The sequence below is a fragment of the Triturus cristatus genome, chromosome 4_1, assembly GCF_964204655.1.
Source record: "Triturus cristatus chromosome 4_1, aTriCri1.1, whole genome shotgun sequence".
Taxonomy (NCBI): Eukaryota; Metazoa; Chordata; class Amphibia; order Caudata; family Salamandridae; genus Triturus; species Triturus cristatus.
The window spans coordinates 140,269,053-140,289,225 of NC_140585.1; the positions used below are offsets into that span (position 1 = coordinate 140,269,053).

A 20,173-nucleotide genomic window follows, 5' to 3' on the forward strand; every position below is an offset into this window, starting at 1 on the left:
AATGGGACACCTGGATTTAAACCAGGGACCTCTTGATCTGCAGTCAAATGCTCTACCACTGAGCTATATCCCCACCTGTTTGTGCCAGTCAGAATGAAAATATATCAGTACCTCATGAAAGAGTGTGAGCATCATGCTCAGTTGGGCCGGAAAGTACAAGCTTGAAACTGTGGAACAGGAGAAGTAGTTCTTAATATTATTTATTGAAGGAAAACGGGATCGTTTAAAAAAAATATTTATATGTTTCATTGGTATTTTATTTGAACAGGCAGTGGTCCATAGGACCAATGCCTGTACATAAAATGCTTGTTTTGAAACATTCTCAAAGGGGAAGAGGTTTTTACGGGACGCCTTATCCTTTCGCGGATTGGTTACCACAATCACCGAGATGGTGATGAAGTATGATTGTTTTGGGCCAAATGATGGACGAAAAACATTTCTACATACCACTGCAATTTGGTATTTGGAAGGTACACCCAAACGTCCCTTTCAAGTACCATCAATTTAATATATCAGAAAAGGCCATTTTGTGTCCGAAAATGGCCTGAGTCTTCGAGCCAGCCTTTTTTCATCTGCAACGAGGGTTCATACATTTTGCACGTATGCAGAGGTTTTAAGGAGAAATTAAATCGTTTCTACGTTGCACAAGAATGAAGTGCTTTAAACAAACACATATTTTGTATGCACAGAGGAGAGGAGGAATATATGTAAGACTGAGGACACAGGTTAAATGAGAAATAGATTGACTGCAGCGCTGCCGAGAATACTATGCCATTTCTTTAGTGCGCTACAAGGAAGCACCAAACTGTATAACAAAGTTTTCAATTGTTTTCATAGTCATTCTCTTTGCATGAAGCTGTGAAAGGAAGAGCCGGATTACAAAATAAATCAATGATGTTTCAGAAAGTTCCCACGCCCTGTGTAAAAATGCATTTATTCCCAGGTTTTGAGCAGTGACACTGTAATGCTAATAAAGTATAAGATCCAACTGAACACTGACTCTGTCAATGGTGATCCAAAGGGACTTTATGAAAGATCCCAGCTACAAACACCAGAACCAAAATAGGTTTAGGGGACACCCGGATTTGAACCAGGGACCTCTTGATCTGCAGTCAAATGCTCTACCACTGAGCTATATCGCCAACTGTTTTTAAAGATCAGAATGACAATATATCAGTACATCATGAAAGCGTGAGAGGTTCAAGCTCAGTTGGGCCACAAAGTACGAGCTTGAAACTGTGGAAAAGGAGAAGTAGTTCTTAATATTATTAATTAAAGCAAAGCAGGATCATTTAAAAAACAAAATGTATATGTTTAATTGTTATTTTATTTGAATAGGCAGTGGTCCATAGGACCAATATCTGTAAATAAAATGTTTGTTTTGAAACATTCTCAAAGGGGAAGAGGTTTTTACGAGACTACTTATCTTTGTGGATTGATTACCACAATCACTGATATGGTGGTGAAGTATGATTGTTTTGGGCCAAATTACGGTGAAAAAACATTTCTGCATACCACTAAAATTTGGTATTTGAAGGTACAACCAAACACCCCTTTCATCTACCTTCGATTTAATACATCAGAAAAAGCTATTTTGTGTTCGCAAATGGCCTGGTTTCTCAGACCAGCCTGCTTGCACCTGCAACTAGGGTTTGTACATCTTGTACGTGGGCAGCGTTTTTAGTAGAAAGTAAATAGATTATGCATTGCACAAAAATGAAGTGCTTCAAACAAACACATACTTTGTATGCACAGAGAAGAGGTGGAATACATGTAAGTCTGAGGACACAGGTTAAATGAGGAATAGATTGACTGCATTGCTGCCCCCTTTTCTATGCAATTTCTGTAGTGCGATCGAAGGAAGCACCAAACTGTAAAACAAAGTTGTCAATTGCTTTCATAGTCCATTCCCTTTGTTTGGTGCTGTGAAAGGAAGAGCCAGATACCAAAATAAATCAATGCTTTTTCAGACATTTCCCATACGGAATACCGAGCCCTGTATAAAAATGCATTTACTCTCAGGTTTTGAGCAGTGACATTGTAATGCTATTAAAGTGTAAGATCCAAGCGAACACTGACTCTGTCAATGATGATCCAAAGGGGTTTTATGAAAAGTCCCAGCTACAAACACAAGAAACAAAACAGGAAAAGGGGACAACTGGATTTGAACCAGGTACCTCTTGATCTGCAGTCAAATGCTCTACCACTGAGCTATACCCCCACCTGTTTGTGAGAGTCGGAATGAAAATATATCAGTACCTCATGAAAGAGTGTGAGCATCATGCTCAGTTGGGCCGGAAAGTACAAGCTTGAAACTGTGGAACAGGAGAAGTAGTTCTTAATATTATTTATTGAAGGAAAACGGGATCGTTTAAAAAAAATATATATTTATATGTTTCATTGTTATTTTATTTGAACAGGCAGTGGTCCATAGGACCAACTGTTTTTAAATATCAGAATGACAATATATCAGTACATCATGAAAGCGTGAGAGGCTCAAGCTTAGTTGGGCCACAAAGTACAAGCTTGAAACTGTGGAACAGGAGAAGTAGTTCTTAATATTATTAATTAAAGCAAAGCAGGATCATTTAAAAAAAAAAATGTATATGTTTAATTGTTATTTTATTTGAATAGGCAGTGGTCCATAGGACCAATATCTGTAAGTTAAAATGTTTGTTTTGAAACATTCTCAAAGGGGAAGAGGTTTTTACGAGACTACTTATCTTTGTGGATTGATTACCACAATCACTGATATGGTGGTGAAGTATGATTGTTTTGGGCCAAATTACGGTGAAAAAACATTTCTGCATACAACTAAAATTTGCTATTTGAAGGTACAACCAAACACCCCTTTCATCTACCTTCGATTTAATACATCAGAAAAAGCTATTTTGTGTTCGCAAATGGCCTGGTTTCTCAGACCAGCCTGCTTGCACCTGCAACTAGGGTTTGTACATCTTGTACGTGGGCAGCGTTTTTTAGTAGAAAGTAAATAGATTATGCATTGCACAAAAATGAAGTGCTTCAAACAAACACATACTTTGTATGCACAGAGAAGATTTGGAATACATGTAAGACTGAGGACACAGGTTAAATGAGGAATAGATTGACTGCATTGCTGCCTCCTTTTCTATGCAATTTCTGTAGTGCGATCGAAGGAAGCACCAAACTGTAAAACAAAGTTGTCAATTGCTTTCATAGTCCATTCCCTTTGTTTGGTGCTGTGAAAGGAAGAGCCAGATTCCAAAATAAATCAATGCTTTTTCAGACATTTCCCATACGGAATACCGAGCCCTGTATAAAAATGCATTTACTCTCAGGTTTTGAGCAGTGACATTGTAATGCTGTTAAAGTGTAAGATCCAAGCGAACACTGACTCTGTCAATGATGATCCAAAGGGGTTTTATGAAAAGTCCCAGCTACAAACACAAGAACCAAAACAGGCAAAGGGGACAACTGGATTTGAACCAGGGACCTCTTGATCTGCAGTCAAATGCTCTGCCACTGAGCTATATCCCCACCTGTTTGTGAGAGTCCGAATGAAAATATATCAGTACCTCATGAAAGAGTGTGAGCATCATGCTCAATTGGGCCGGAAAGTACAAGCTTGAAACTCTGGAACAGGAGAAGTAGTTCTTAATATTATTTATTGAAGGAAAACGGGATCGTTTAAAAAAAATATTTATATGTTTCATTGTTATTTCATTTGAACAGGCAGTGGTCCATAGGACCAACTGTTTTTAAAGATCAGAATGACAATATATCAGTACATCATGAAAGAGTGTGAGCATCATGCTCAGTTGGGCCGGAAAGTACAAGCTTGAAACTGTGGAACAGGAGAAGTAGTTCTTAATATTATTAATTAAAGGAAAACAGGATCATTTAAAAAACAAAATGTATATGTTTAATTGTTATTTTATTTGAATAGGCAGTGGTCCATAGGACCAATATCTGTAATTGAAATGTTTGTTTTGAAACATTCTCAAAGGGGAAGAGGTTTTTACGAGACTACCTATCTTTGTGGATTGGTTACCACAATCACTGATATGGTGGTGAGGTATGATTGTTTTGGGCCAAATTACGGTGAAAAAACATTTCTGCATACCACTACAATTTGGTATTTGAAGGTACAACCAAACACCCCTTTCATGTACCTTCGATTTAATACATCAGAAAAAGCTGTTTTGTGTTCGCAAATGGCCTGGTTTCTCAGACCAGCCTGCTTGCACCTGAGACTAGGGTTCGTACATCTTGTACGTGGGCAGCGTTTTTTAGTAGAAAGTAAATAGATTATGCATTGCACAAAAATGAAGTGCTTCAAACAAACACATACTTTGTATGCACAGAGAAGAGGTGGAATACATGTAAGACTGAGGACACAGGTTAAATGAGGAATAGATTGACTGCATTGCTGCCCACTTTTCTATGCAATTTCTGTAGTGCGATCAAAGGAAGCACCAAACTGTAAAACAAAGTTTTCAATTGCTTTCATAGTCCATTCCCTTTGTTTGGTGCTGTGAAAGGAAGAGCCAGATTCCAAAATAAATCAATGCTTTCAGAAATTTCCCATACGGAATACCGAGCCCTGTATAAAAATGCATTTACTCTCAGGTTTTGAGCAGTGACATTGTAATGCTATTAAAGTGTAAGATCCAAGCGAACACTGACTCTGTCAATGATGATCCAAAGGGGTTTTATGAAAAGTCCCAGCTACAAACACAAGAACCAAAACAGGCTAAGGGGACACCTGGATTTAAACCAGGGACCTCTTGATCTGCAGTCAAATGCTCTACCACCGAGCTATATCCCCACCTGTTTGTGAGAGTCAGAATGAAAATATATCAGTACCTCATGAAAGAGTGTGAGCATCATGCTCAGTTGGGCCGGAAAGTACAAGCTTGAAACTGTGGAACAGGAGAAGTAGTTCTTAATATTATTTATTGAAGGAAAACGGGATCGTTTAAAAAAAATATTTATATGTTTCATTGTTATTTTATTTGAACAGGCAGTGGTCCATAGGACCAATGCCTGTACATAAAATGCTTGTTTTGAAACATTCTCAAAGGGGAAGAGGTTTTTACGGGACGCCTTATCCTTTCGCGGATTGATTACCACAATCACCGAGATGGTGGTGAAGTATGATTGTTTTGGGCCAAATGATGGACGAAAAACATTTCTACATACCACTGCAATTTGGTATTTGGAAGGTACACCCAAACGTCCCTTTCAAGTACCATCAATTTAATATATCAGAAAAGGCCATTTTGTGTCCGAAAATGGCCTGAGTCTTCGAGCCAGCCTTTTTTCATCTGCAACGAGGGTTCATACATTTTGCACGTAGGCAGAGGTTTTAAGGAGAAATTAAATAGTTTCTACGTTGCACAAGAATGAAGTGCTTTAAACAAACACATACTTTGTATGCACAGAGGAGAGGAGGAATATATGTAAGACTGAGGACACAGGTTAAATGAGAAATAGATTGACTGCAGCGCTGCCGAGTATACTATGCCATTTCTTTAGTGCGCTACAAGGAAGCACCAAACTGTATAACAAAGTTTTGAATTGTTTTTATAGTCATTCTCTTTGTTTGAAGCTGTGAAAGGAAGAGCCGGATTCCAAAATAAATTAATGATGTTTCAGAAAGTTTCCACGCCCTGTGTAAAAATGCATTTATTCCCAGGTTTTGAGCAGCGTCACTGTAATGCTAATAAAGTATAAGATCCAACTGAACACTGACTCTGTCAATGGTGATCCAAAGGGACTTTATGAAAGATCCCAGCTACAAACACCAGAACCAAAATAGGTTTAGGGGACACCCGGATTTGAACCAGGGACCTCTTGATCTACAGTCAAATGCTCTACCAATGAGCTAAATCCCCAACTGTTTGTAAAGATCAGAATGACAATATATATCAGTACATCATTATAGAGGGAGAGGCTCATGCTCAGTTGGGCCGCAAAGTACGAGCTTGAAACTGTGGAACAGGAGAAGTAGTTCTTAATATTATTAATTAAGGGAAAACAGGATCATTTAAAAAACAACATGTATATGTTTAATTGTTATTTTATTTGAATAGGCAGTGGTCCATAGGACCAATATCTGTAATTGAAATGTTTGTTTTGAAACATTCTCAAAGGGGAAGAGGTTTTTACGAGACTACCTATCTTTGTGGATTGATTACCACAATCACTGATATGGTGGTGAAGTATGATTGTTTTGGGCCAAATTACGGTGAAAAAAACATTTCTGTATACCACTACAATTTGGAATTTGAAGGTACAACCAAACACCCCTTTCATGTACCTTCGATTTAATACATCAGAAAAACCTGTTTTGTGTTCGCAAATGGCTTGGTTTCTCAGACCAGCCTGTTTGCACCTGAGACTAGGGTTCGTACATCTTGTACGTGGGCAGCGTTTTTTAGTAGAAAGTAAATAGATTATGCATTGCCCAAAAATGAAGTGCTTCAAACAATCACATACTTTGTATGCACAGAGAAGAGGTGGTATACATGTAAGACTGAGGACACAGGTTAAATGAGGAATAGATTGACTGCATTACTGCCCACTTTTCTATGCAATTTCTGTAGTGCGATCAAAAGAAGCACCAAACTGTAAAACAAAGTTGTCAATTGCTTTCATAGTCCATTCCCTTTCTTTGGTGCTGTGAAAGGAAGAGCCAGATTCCCAAATAAATCAATGCTGTTTCAGAAATTTCCCATACGGAATACCGAGCCCTGTATAAAAATGCATTTACTCTCAGGTTTTGAGCAGTGACATTGTAATGCTATTAAAGTGTAAGATCCAAGCGAACACTGACTCTGTCAATGATGATCCAAAGGGGTTTTACGAAAAGTCCCAGCTACAAACACAAGAACCAAAACAGGCTAAGGGGACACCTGGATTTGAACCAGGGACCTCTTGAGCTGCAGTCAAATGCTCTACCACTGAGCTATATCCCCACCTGTTTGTGAGAGTCGGAATGAAAATATATCAGTACCTCATGAAAAACTGTGAGCATCATGCTCAGTTGGGCCGGAAAGTACAAGCTTGAAACTGTGGAACAGGAGAAGTAGTTCCTAATATTATTTATTGAAGGAAAACGGGATCGTTTAAAAAAATTATTTATATGTTTCATTGTTATTTTATTAGAACAGGCAGTGGTCCATAGGACCAATGACTGTTCATAAAATGCTTGTTTTGAAACATTCTCAAAGGGGAAGAGGTTTTTACGGGACGACTTATCCTTTCGCGGATTGGTTACCACAATCACCGAGATGGTGGTGAAGTATGATTGTTTTGGGCCAAATGATGGACGATAAACATTTCTACATACCACTGCAATTTGGTATTTGGAAGGTACACCCAAACGTCCCTTTCAAGTACCATCAATTTAATATATCAGAAAAGGCCATTTTGTGTTCGAAAATGGCCTGAGTCTTCGAGCCAGCCTTTTTTCATCTGCAACGAGGGTTCATACATTTTGCACGTAGGCAGAGGTTTTAAGGAGAAATTAAATAGTTTCTACGTTGCACACGAATGAAGTGCTTTAAACAAACACATATTTTGTATGCACAGAGGAGAGGAGGAATATATGTAAGACTGAGGACACAGGTTAAATGAGAAATAGATTGACTGCAGCGCTGCCGAGTATACTATGCCATTTCTTTAGTGCGCTACAAGGAAGCACCAAACTGTATAACAAAGTTTTTAATTGTTTTCATAGTCATTCTCTTTGTTTGAAGCTGTGAAAGGAAGAGCCGGATTCCAAAATAAATCAATGATGTTTCAGAAAGTTCCCACGCCCTGTGTAAAAATGCATTTATTCCCAGGTTTTGAGCAGTGACACTGTAATGCTAATAAAGTATAAGATCCAACTGAACACTGACTCTGTCAATGGTGATCCAAAGGGACTTTATGAAAGATCCCAGCTACAAACACCAGAACCAAAATAGGTTTAGGGGACACCCGGATTTGAACCAGGGACCTCTTGATCTGCAGTCAAATGCTCTACCACTGAGCTATATCCCCAACTGTTTTCAAAGATCAGAATGACAATATATCAGTACATCATGAAAGAGTGAGCGACTCAAGCTCAGTTGGGCCACAAAGTACGAGCTTGAAACTGTGGAAAAGGAGAAGTAGTTCTTAATATTATTAATTAAAGGAAAACAGGATCATATAAAAAACAAAATGTATATGTTTAATTGTTATTTTATTTGAATAGGCAGTGGTCCATAGGACCAATATCTGTAATTGAAATGTTTGTTTTGAAACATTCTCAAAGGGGAAGAGGTTTTTACGAGACTACCTATCTTTGTGGATTGATTACCACAATCACTGATATGGTGGTGAAGTATGATTGTTTTGGGCCAAATTACGGTGAAAAAACATTTCTGTATACCACCACAATTTGGTATTTGAAGGTACAACCAAACACCCCTTTCATGTACCTTCGATTTAATACATCAGAAAAATCTGTTTTGTGTTCGCAAATGGCCTGGTTTCTCAGACCAGCCTGCTTGCACCTGAGACTAGGGTTCGTACATCTTGTACGTGGGCAGCGTTTTTTAGTAGAAAGTAAATAGATTATGCATTGCACAAAAATGAAGTGCTTCAAACAAACACATACTTTGTATGCACAGAGAAGAGGTGGAATACATGTAAGACTGAGGACACAGGTTAAATGAGGAATAGATTGACTGCATTGCTGCCCACTTTTCTATGCAATTTCTGTAGTGCGATCAAAGGAAGCACCAAACTGTAAAACAAAGTTGTCAATTGCTTTCATAGTCCATTCCCTTTCTTTGGTGCTGTGAAAGGAAGAGCCAGATCCCAAAATAAATCAATGCTGTTTCAGAAATTTCCCACACGGAATACCGAGCCCTGTATAAAAATACATTTACTCTCAGGTTTTGAGCAGTGACATTGTAATGCTATTAAAGTGTAAGATCCAAGCGAACACTGACTCTGTCAATGATGATCCAAAGGGGTTTTATGAAAATCCCAGCTACAAACACAAGAACCAAAACAGGCTAAGGGGACACCTGGATTTGAACCAGGGACCTCTTGATCTGCAGTCAAATGCTCTACCACTGAGATATATCCCCACCAGTTTGTGAGAGTCGGAATGAAAATATATCAGTACCTCATGAAAGAGTGTGAGCATCATGCTCAGTTGGGCCGGAAACTACAAGCTTGAAACTGTGGAACAGGAAAAGTAGTTCTTAATATTATTTATTGAAGGAAAACGGGATCGTTTAAAAAAAATATTTATATGTTTCATTGTTATTTTATTTGCACAGGCAGTGGTCCATAGGACCAATGCCTGTACATAAAATGCTTGTTTTGAAACATTCTCAAAGGGGAAGAGGTTTTTACGGGACGCCTTATCCTTTCGCGGATTGGTTACCACAATCACCGAGATGGTGGTGAAGTATGATTGTTTTGGGCCAAATGATGGACGAAAAACATTTCTACATACCACTGCAATTTTGTATTTGGAAGGTACACCCAAACATCCCTTTCAAGTACCATCAATTTAATATATCAGAAAAGGCCATTTTGTGTTCGAAAATGGCCTGAGTCTTCGAGCCAGCCTTTTTTCATCTGCAACGAGGGTTCATACATTTTGCACGTAGGCAGAGGTTTTAAGGAGAAATTAAATAGTTTCTACGTTGCACAAGAATGAAGTGCTTTAAACAAACACATATTTTGTATGCACAGAGGAGAGGAGGAATATATGTAAGACTGAGGACACACGTTAAATGAGAAATAGATTGACTGCAGCGCTGCCGAGTATACTATGCCATTTCTTTAGTGCGCTACAAGGAAGCACCAAACTGTATAACAAAGTTTTCAATTGTTTTCATAGTCATTTTCTTTGCTTGAAGCTGTGAAAGGAAGAGCCGGATTCCAAAATAAATCAATGATGTTTCAGAAAGTTCCCGCGCCCTGTGTAAAAATGCATTTATTCCCAGGTTTTGAGCAGTGACACTGTAATGCTAATAAAGTATAAGATCCAACTGAACACTGACTCTGTCACTGGTGATCCAAAGGGACTTTATGAAAGATCCCAGCTTCAAACACCAGAACCAAAATAGGTTTAGGGGACACCCGGATTTGAACCAGGGACCTCTTGATCTGCAGTCAATTGCTCTACCACTGAGGTATATCCCCAACTGTTTTCAAATATCAGAATGACAATATATCAGTACATCATGAAAGAGTGAGAGGCTCAAGCTCAGCTGGGCAACAAAGTACGAGCTTGAAACTGTGGAAAAGGAGAAGTAGTTCTTAATATTATTAATTAAAGGAAAGCAGGATCATTTAAAAAACAAAATGTATATGTTTAATTGTTATTTTATTTGAATAGGCAGTGGTCTATAGGACCAATATCTGTAATTAAAATGTTTGTTTTGAAACATTCTCAAAGGGGAAGAGGTTTTTAAGAGACTACTTATCTTTGTGGATTGATTACCACAATCACTGATATGGTGGTGAAGTATGATTGTTTTGGGCCAAATTACGGTGAAAAAACATTTCTGCATACCACTACAATTTAGTATTTGAAGGTACAACCAAACACCCCTTTCATGTACCTTCGATTTAATACATCAGAAAAAGCTATTTTGTGTTCGCAAATGGCCTGGTTTCTCAGACCAGCCTGCTTGCACCTGCAACTAGGGTTCGTACATCTTGTACGTGGGCAGCGTTTTTTAGTAGAAAGTAAATAGATTATGCATTGCACAAAAATGAAGTGCTTCAAACAAACACATACTTTGTATGCACAGAGAAGAGGTGGAATACATGTAAGACTGAGGACACAGGTTAAATGAGGAATAGATTGACTGCATTTCTGCCCACTTTTCTATGCAATTTCTGTAGTGCGATCGAAGGAAGCACCAAACTGTAAAACAAAGTTGTCAATTGCTTTCATAGTCCATTCCCTTTGTTTGGTGCTGTGAAAGGAAGAGAGAGATTCCAAAATAAATCAATGCTTTTTCAGACATTTCCCATACGGAATACCGCGCCCTGTATAAAAATGCATTTACTCTCAGGTTTTGAGCAGTGACATTGTAATGCTATTAAAGTGTAAGATCCAAGCGAACACTGACTCTGTCAATGATGATCCAAAGGGGTTTTATGAAAAGTCCCAGCTACAAACACAAGAACCAAAACAGGCTAAGGGGACACCTGGATTTGAACCAGGGACCTCTTGATCTGCAGTCAAATGCTCTACCACTGAGCTATATCCCCACCTGTTTGTGAGAGTCGGAATGAAAATATATCAGTACCTCATGAAAAACTGTGAGCATCATGCTCAGTTGGGCCGGAAAGTACAAGCTTGAAACTGTGGAACAGGAGAAGTAGTTCCTAATATTATTTATTGAAGGAAAACGGGATCGTTTAAAAAAATTATTTATATGTTTCATTGTTATTTTATTAGAACAGGCAGTGGTCCATAGGACCAATGACTGTTCATAAAATGCTTGTTTTGAAACATTCTCAAAGGGGAAGAGGTTTTTACGGGACGCCTTATCCTTTCGCGGATTGGTTACCACAATCACCGAGATGGTGGTGAAGTATGATTGTTTTGGGCCAAATGATGGACGATAAACATTTCTACATACCACTGCAATTTGGTATTTGGAAGGTACACCCAAACGTCCCTTTCAAGTACCATCAATTTAATATATCAGAAAAGGCCATTTTGTGTTCGAAAATGGCCTGAGTCTTCGAGCCAGCCTTTTTTCATCTGCAACGAGGGTTCATACATTTTGCACGTAGGCAGAGGTTTTAAGGAGAAATTAAATAGTTTCTACGTTGCACACGAATGAAGTGCTTTAAACAAACACATATTTTGTATGCACAGAGGAGAGGAGGAATATATGTAAGACTGAGGACACAGGTTAAATGAGAAATGGATTGACTGCAGCGCTGCCGAGTATACTATGCCATTTCTTTAGGGCGCTACAAGGAAGCACCAAACTGTATAACAAAGTTTTGAATTGTTTTCATAGTCATTCTCTTTGTTTGAAGCTGTGAAAGGAAGAGCCGGATTCCAAAATAAATCAATAATGTTTCAGAAAGTTCCCACGCCCTGTGTAAAAATGCATTTATTCCCAGGTTTTGAGCAGTGACACTGTAATGCTAATAAAGTATAAGATCCAACTGAACACTGACTCTGTCAATGGTGATCCAAAGGGACTTTATGAAAGATCCCAGCTACAAACACCAGAACCAAAATAGGTTTAGGGGACACCCGGATTTGAACCAGGGACCTCTTGATCTGCAGTCAAATGCTCTACCACTGAGCTATATCCCCAACTGTTTTCAAAGATCAGAATGACAATATATAAGTACATCATGAAAGAGTGAGCGACTCAAGCTCAGTTGGGCCACAAAGTACGAGCTTGAAACTGTGGAAAAGGAGAAGTAGTTCTTAATATTATTAATTAAAGGAAAACAGGATCATATAAAAAACAAAATGTATATGTTTAATTGTTATTTTATTTGAATAGGCAGTGGTCCATAGGACCAATATCTGTAATTGAAATGTTTGTTTTGAAACATTCTCAAAGGGGAAGAGGTTTTTACGAGACTACCTATCTTTGTGGATTGATTACCACAATCACTGATATGGTGGTGAAGTATGATTGTTTTGGGCCAAATTACGGTGAAAAAACATTTCTGTATACCACCACAATTTGGTATTTGAAGGTACAACCAAACACCCCTTTCATGTACCTTCGATTTAATACATCAGAAAAATCTGTTTTGTGTTCGCAAATGGCCTGGTTTCTCAGACCAGCCTGCTTGCACCTGAGACTAGGGTTCGTACATCTTGTACGTGGGCAGCGTTTTTTAGTAGAAAGTAAATAGATTATGCATTGCACAAAAATGAAGTGCTTCAAACAAACACATACTTTGTATGCACAGAGAAGAGGTGGAATACATGTAAGACTGAGGACACAGGTTAAATGAGGAATAGATTGACTGCATTGCTGCCCACTTTTCTATGCAATTTCTGTAGTGCGATCAAAGGAAGCACCAAACTGTAAAACAAAGTTGTCAATTGCTTTCATAGTCCATTCCCTTTCTTTGGTGCTGTGAAAGGAAGAGCCAGATTCCAAAATAAATCAATGCTGTTTCAGAAATTTCCCATACGGAATACCGAACCCTGTATAAAAATGCATTTACTCTCAGGTTTTGAGCAGTGACATTGTAATGCTATCAAAGTGTAAGATCCAAGCGAACACTGACTCTGTCAATGATGATCCAAAGGGGTTTTATGAAAATCCCAGCTACAAACACAAGAACCAAAACAGGCTAAGGGGACACCTGGATTTGAACCAGGGACCTCTTGATCTGCAGTCAAATGCTCTACCACTGAGCTATATCCCCACCAGTTTGTGAGAGTCGGAATGAAAATATATCAGTACCTCATGAAAGAGTGTGAGCATCATGCTCAGTTGGGCCGGAAACTACAAGCTTGAAACTGTGGAACAGGAAAAGTAGTTCTTAATATTATTTATTGAAGGAAAACGGGATCGTTTAAAAAAAATATTTATATGTTTCATTGTTATTTTATTTGCACAGGCAGTGGTCCATAGGACCAATGCCTGTACATAAAATGCTTGTTTTGAAACATTCTCAAAGGGGAAGAGGTTTTTACGGGACGCCTTATCCTTTCGCGGATTGGTTACCACAATCACCGAGATGGTGGTGAAGTATGATTGTTTTGGGCCAAATGATGGACGAAAAACATTTCTACATACCACTGCAATTTTGTATTTGGAAGGTACACCCAAACATCCCTTTCAAGTACCATCAATTTAATATATCAGAAAAGGCCATTTTGTGTTCGAAAATGGCCTGAGTCTTCGAGCCAGCCTTTTTTCATCTGCAACGAGGGTTCATACATTTTGCACGTAGGCAGAGGTTTTAAGGAGAAATTAAATAGTTTCTACGTTGCACAAGAATGAAGTGCTTTAAACAAACACATATTTTGTATGCACAGAGGAGAGGAGGAATATATGTAAGACTGAGGACACACGTTAAATGAGAAATAGATTGACTGCAGCGCTGCCGAGTATACTATGCCATTTCTTTAGTGCGCTACAAGGAAGCACCAAACTGTATAACAAAGTTTTCAATTGTTTTCATAGTCATTCTCTTTGCTTGAAGCCGTGAAAGGAAGAGCCGGATTCCAAAATAAATCAATGATGTTTCAGAAAGTTCCCACGCCCTGTGTAAAAATGCATTTATTCCCAGGTTTTGAGCAGTGACACTGTAATGCTAATAAAGTATAAGATCCAACTGAACACTGACTCTGTCAATGGTGATCCAAAGGGACTTTATGAAAGATCCCAGCTACAAACACCAGAACCAAAATAGGTTTAGGGGACACCCAGATTTGAACAAGGGACCTCTTAACCTGCAGTCAAATGCTCTACCACTGAGCTATATCCCCAACTGTTTTCAAATATCAGAATGACAATATATCAGTACATCATGAAAGAGTGAGAGGCTCAAGCTCAGCTGGGCAACAAAGTACGAGCTTGAAACTGTGGAAAAGGAGAAGTAGTTCTTAATATTATTAATTAAAGGAAAGCAGGATCATTTAAAAAACAAAATGTATATGTTTAATTGTGATTTTATTTGAATAGGCAGTGGTCTATAGGACCAATATCTGTAATTAAAATGTTTGTTTTGAAACATTCTCAAAGGGGAAGAGGTTTTTAAGAGACTACTTATCTTTGTGGATTGATTACCACAATCACTGATATGGTGGTGAAGTATGATTGTTTTGGGCCAAATTACGGTGACAAAACATTTCTGCATACCACTACAATTTGGTATTTGAAGGTACAACCAAACACCCCTTTCATCTACCTTCGATTTAATACATCAGAAAAAGCTATTTTGTGTTCGCAAATGGCCTGGTTTCTCAGACCAGCCTGCTTGCACCTGCAACTAGGGTTCGTACATCTTGTACGTGGGCAGCGTTTTTTAGTAGAAAGTAAATAGATTATGCATTGCACAAAAATGAAGTGCTTCAAACAAACACATACTTTGTATGCACAGAGAAGAGGTGGAATACATGTAAGACTGAGGACACAGGTTAAATGAGGAATAGATTGACTGCATTTCTGCCCACTTTTCTATGCAATTTCTGTAGTGCGATCGAAGGAAGCACCAAACTGTAAAACAAAGTTGTCAATTGCTTTCATAGTCCATTCCCTTTGTTTGGTGCTGTGAAAGGAAGAGCCAGATTCCAAAATAAATCAATGCTTTTTCAGACATTTCCCATACGGAATACCGCGCCCTGTATAAAAATGCATTTACTCTCAGGTTTTGAGCAGTGACATTGTAATGCTATTAAAGTGTAAGATCCAAGCGAACACTGACTCTGTCAATGATGATCCAAAGGGGTTTTATGAAAAGTCCCAGCTACAAACACAAGAACCAAAACAGGCTAAGGGGACACCTGGATTTGAACCAGGGACCTCTTGATCTGCAGTCAAATGCTCTACCACTGAGCTATATCCCCACCTGTTTGTGAGAGTCGGAATGAAAATATATCAGTACCTCATGAAAAACTGTGAGCATCATGCTCAGTTGGGCCGGAAAGTACAAGCTTGAAACTGTGGAACAGGAGAAGTAGTTCCTAATATTATTTATTGAAGGAAAACGGGATCGTTTAAAAAAATTATTTATATGTTTCATTGTTATTTTATTAGAACAGGCAGTGGTCCATAGGACCAATGACTGTTCATAAAATGCTTGTTTTGAAACATTCTCAAAGGGGAAGAGGTTTTTACGGGACGCCTTATCCTTTCGCGGATTGGTTACCACAATCACCGAGATGGTGGTGAAGTATGATTGTTTTGGGCCAAATGATGGACGATAAACATTTCTACATACCACTGCAATTTGGTATTTGGAAGGTACACCCAAACGTCCCTTTCAAGTACCATCAATTTAATATATCAGAAAAGGCCATTTTGTGTTCGAAAATGGCCTGAGTCTTCGAGCCAGCCTTTTTTCATCTGCAACGAGGGTTCATACATTTTGCACGTAGGCAGAGGTTTTAAGGAGAAATTAAATAGTTTCTACGTTGCACACGAATGAAGTGCTTTAAACAAACACATATTTTGTATGCACAGAGGAGAGGAGGAATATATGTAAGACTGAGGACACAGGTTAAATGAGAAATAGATTGACTGCAGCGCTGACGAGTATACTATGCCATTTCTTTAGTGCGCTACAAGGAAGCACCAAACTGTATAACAAAGTTTTGAATTGTTTTCATAGTCATTCTCTTTGTTTGAAGCTGTGAAAGGAAGAGCCGGATTCCAAAATAAATCAATGATGTTTCAAAAAGTTCCCACGCCCTGTGTAAAAATGCATTTATTCCCAGGTTTTGAGCAGTGACACTGTAATGCTAATAAAGTATAAGATCCAACTGAACACTGACTCTGTCAATGGTGATCCAAAGGGACTTTATGAAAGATCCCAGCTACAAACACCAGAACCAAAATAGGTTTAGGGGACACCCGGATTTGAACCTGGGACCTCTTGATTTGCAGTCAAATGCTCTACCACTGAGCTATATCCCCAACTGTTTTCAAAGATCAGAATGACAATATATCAGTACATCACGAAAGAGTGAGCGACTCAAGCTCAGTTGGGCCACAAAGTACGAGCTTGAAACTGTGGAAAAGGAGAAGTAGTTCTTAATATTATTAATTAAAGGAAAACAGGATCATATAAAAAACAAAATGTATATGTTTAATTGTTATTTTATTTGAATAGGCAGTGGTCCATAGGACCAATATCTGTAATTGAAATGTTTGTTTTGAAACATTCTCAAAGGGGAAGAGGTTTTTACGAGACTACCTATCTTTGTGGATTGATTACCACAATCACTGATATGGTGGTGAAGTATGATTGTTTTGGGCCAAATTACGGTGAAAAAACATTTCTGTATACCCCACCACAATTTGGTATTTGAAGGTACAACCAAACACCCCTTTCATGTACCTTCGATTTAATACATCAGAAAAATCTGTTTTGTGTTCGCAAATGGCCTGGTTTCTCAGACCAGCCTGCTTGCACCTGAGACTAGGGTTCGTACATCTTGTACGTGGGCAGCGTTTTTTAGTAGAAAGTAAATAGATTATGCATTGCACAAAAATGAAGTGCTTCAAACAAACACATACTTTGTATGCACAGAGAAGAGGTGGAATACATGTAAGACTGAGGACACAGGTTAAATGAGGAATAGATTGACTGCATTGCTGCCCACTTTTCTATGCAATTTCTGTAGTGCGATCAAAGGAAGCACCAAACTGTAAAACAAAGTTGTCAATTGCTTTCATAGTCCATTCCCTTTCTTTGGTGCTGTGAAAGGAAGAGCCAGATTCCAAAATAAATCAATGCTGTTTCAGAAATTTCCCATACGGAATACCGAGCCCTGTATAAAAATGCATTTACTCTCAGGTTTTGAGCAGTGACATTGTAATGCTATTAAAGTGTAAGATCCAAGCGAACACTGACTCTGTCAATGATGATCCAAAGGGGTTTTATGAAAATCCCAGCTACAAACACAAGAACCAAAACAGGCTAAGGGGACACCTGGATTTGAACCAGGGACCTCTTGATCTGCAGTCAAATGCTCTACCACTGAGCTATATCCCCACCAGTTTGTGAGAGTCGGAATGAAAATATATCAGTACCTCATGAAAGAGTGTGAGCATCATGCTCAGTTGGGCCGGAAACTACAAGCTTGAAACTGTGGAACAGGAAAAGTAGTTCTTAATATTATTTATTGAAGGAAAACGGGATCGTTTAAAAAAAATATTTATATGTTTCATTGTTATTTTATTTGCACAGGCAGTGGTCCATAGGACCAATGCCTGTACATAAAATGCTTGTTTTGAAACATTCTCAAAGGGGAAGAGGTTTTTACGGGACGCCTTATCCTTTCGCGGATGGGTTACCACAATCACCGAGATGGTGGTGAAGTATGATTGTTTTGGGCCAAATGATGGACGAAAAACATTTCTACATACCACTGCAATGTTGTATTTGGAAGGTACACCCAAACATCCCTTTCAAGTACCATCAATTTAATATATCAGAAAAGGCCATTTTGTGTTCGAAAATGGCCTGAGTCTTCGAGCCAGCCTTTTTTCATCTGCAACGAGGGTTCATACATTTTGCACGTAGGCAGAGGTTTTAAGGAGAAATTAAATAGTTTCTACGTTGCACAAGAATGAAGTGCTTTAAACAAACACATATTTTGTATGCACAGAGGAGAGGAGGAATATATGTAAGACTGAGGACACACGTTAAATGAGAAATAGATTGACTGCAGCGCTGCCGAGTATACTATGCCATTTCTTTAGTGCGCTACAAGGAAGCACCAAACTGTATAACAAAGTTTTCAATTGTTTTCATAGTCATTCTCTTTGCTTGAAGCTGTGAAAGGAAGAGCCGGATTCCAAAATAAATCAATGATGTTTCAGAAAGTTCCCACGCCCTGTGTAAAAATGCATTTATTCCCAGGTTTTGAGCAGTGACACTGTAATGCTAATAAAGTATAAGATCCAACTGAACACTGACTCTGTCACTGGTGATCCAAAGGGACTTTTTGAAAGATCCCAGCTACAAACACCAGAACCAAAATAGGTTTAGGGGACACCCGGATTTGAACCAGGGACCTCTTGATCTGCAGTCAATTGCTCTACCACTGAGGTATATCCCCAACTGTTTTCAAATATCAGAATGACAATATATCAGTACATCATGAAAGAGTGAGAGGCTCAAGCTCAGCTGGGCAACAAAGTACGAGCTTGAAACTGTGGAAAAGGAGAAGTAGTTCTTAATATTATTAATTAAAGGAAAGCAGGATCATTTAAAAAACTAAATGTATATGTTTAATTGTTATTTTATTTGAATAGGCAGTGGTCCATAGGACCAATATCTGTAATTAAAATGTTTGTTTTGAAACATTCTCAAAGGGGAAGAGGTTTTTAAGAGACTACTTATCTTTGTGGATTGATTACCACAATCACTGATATGGTGGTGAAGTATGATTGTTTTGGGCCAAATTACGGTGAAAAAACATTTCTGCATACCACTACAATTTGGTATTTGAAGGTACAACCAAACACCCCTTTCATGTACCTTCGATTTAATACATCAGAAAAAGCTATTTTGTGTTCGCAAATGGCCTGGTTTCTCAGACCAGCCTGCTTGCACCTGCAACTAGGGTTCGTACATCTTGTACGTGGGCAGCGTTTTTTAGTAGAAAGTAAATAGATTATGCATTGCACAAAAATGAAGTGCTTCAAACAAACACATACTTTGTATGCACAGAGAAGAGGTGGAATACATGTAAGACTGAGGACACAGGTTAAATGAGGAATAGATTGACTGCATTTCTGCCCACTTTTCTATGCAATTTCTGTAGTGCGATCGAAGGAAGCACCAAACTGTAAAACAAAGTTGTCAATTGCTTTCATAGTCCATTCCCTTTGTTTGGTGCTGTGAAAGGAAGAGCCAGATTCCAAAATAAATCAATGCTTTTTCAGACATTTCCCATACGGAATACCGCGCCCTGTATAAAAATGCATTTACTCTCAGGTTTTGAGCAGTGACATTGTAATGCTATTAAAGTGTAAGATCCAAGCGAACACTGACTCTGTCAATGATGATCCAAAGGGGTTTTATGAAAAGTCCCAGCTACAAACACAAGAACCAAAACAGGCTAAGGGGACACCTGGATTTGAACAGGGACCTCTTGATCTGCAGTCAAATGCTCTACCACTGAGCTATATCCCCACCTGCTTGTGAGAGTCGGAATGAAAATATATCAGTACCTCATGAAAAACTGTGAGCATCATGCTCAGTTGGGCCGGAAAGTACAAGCTTGAAACTGTGGAACAGGAGAAGTAGTTCCTAATATTATTTATTGAAGGAAAACGGGATCGTTTAAAAAAATTATTTATATGTTTCATTGTTATTTTATTAGAACAGGCAGTGGTCCATAGAACCAATGACTGTTCATAAAATGCTTGTTTTGAAACATTCTCAAAGGGGAAGAGGTTTTTACGGGACGCCTTATCCTTTCGCGGATTGGTTACCACAATCACCGAGATGG

The 20,173-nt window shown here is 38.6% G+C and overlaps 9 non-coding genes across 9 annotated transcripts; all 9 read right to left on the bottom strand.

Annotated features, from left to right (window-relative positions):
- Window positions 1-1,070: 1,070 nt before the first annotated feature.
- Window positions 1,071-1,142, bottom strand: TRNAC-GCA (transfer RNA cysteine (anticodon GCA)). Its single transcript has one exon. It is a non-coding gene; the product is annotated as a tRNA-Cys (tRNA).
- Window positions 1,143-6,890: 5,748 nt separating this feature from the next.
- TRNAC-GCA (transfer RNA cysteine (anticodon GCA)) lies at window positions 6,891-6,962 on the bottom strand. Its single transcript has one exon. It is a non-coding gene; the product is annotated as a tRNA-Cys (tRNA).
- A 997-nt stretch (window positions 6,963-7,959) lies between these two features.
- On the bottom strand, window positions 7,960-8,031 carry TRNAC-GCA (transfer RNA cysteine (anticodon GCA)). The gene has a single exon. It is a non-coding gene; the product is annotated as a tRNA-Cys (tRNA).
- A 3,156-nt stretch (window positions 8,032-11,187) lies between these two features.
- Window positions 11,188-11,259, bottom strand: TRNAC-GCA (transfer RNA cysteine (anticodon GCA)). Its single transcript has one exon. It is a non-coding gene; the product is annotated as a tRNA-Cys (tRNA).
- A 997-nt stretch (window positions 11,260-12,256) lies between these two features.
- On the bottom strand, window positions 12,257-12,328 carry TRNAC-GCA (transfer RNA cysteine (anticodon GCA)). The gene has a single exon. It is a non-coding gene; the product is annotated as a tRNA-Cys (tRNA).
- A 1,007-nt stretch (window positions 12,329-13,335) lies between these two features.
- Window positions 13,336-13,407, bottom strand: TRNAC-GCA (transfer RNA cysteine (anticodon GCA)). Its single transcript has one exon. It is a non-coding gene; the product is annotated as a tRNA-Cys (tRNA).
- A 2,077-nt stretch (window positions 13,408-15,484) lies between these two features.
- Window positions 15,485-15,556, bottom strand: TRNAC-GCA (transfer RNA cysteine (anticodon GCA)). Its single transcript has one exon. It is a non-coding gene; the product is annotated as a tRNA-Cys (tRNA).
- A 997-nt stretch (window positions 15,557-16,553) lies between these two features.
- TRNAC-GCA (transfer RNA cysteine (anticodon GCA)) lies at window positions 16,554-16,625 on the bottom strand. Its single transcript has one exon. It is a non-coding gene; the product is annotated as a tRNA-Cys (tRNA).
- A 1,009-nt stretch (window positions 16,626-17,634) lies between these two features.
- TRNAC-GCA (transfer RNA cysteine (anticodon GCA)) lies at window positions 17,635-17,706 on the bottom strand. The gene has a single exon. It is a non-coding gene; the product is annotated as a tRNA-Cys (tRNA).
- Between the last annotated feature and the right edge of the window lie 2,467 nt (window positions 17,707-20,173).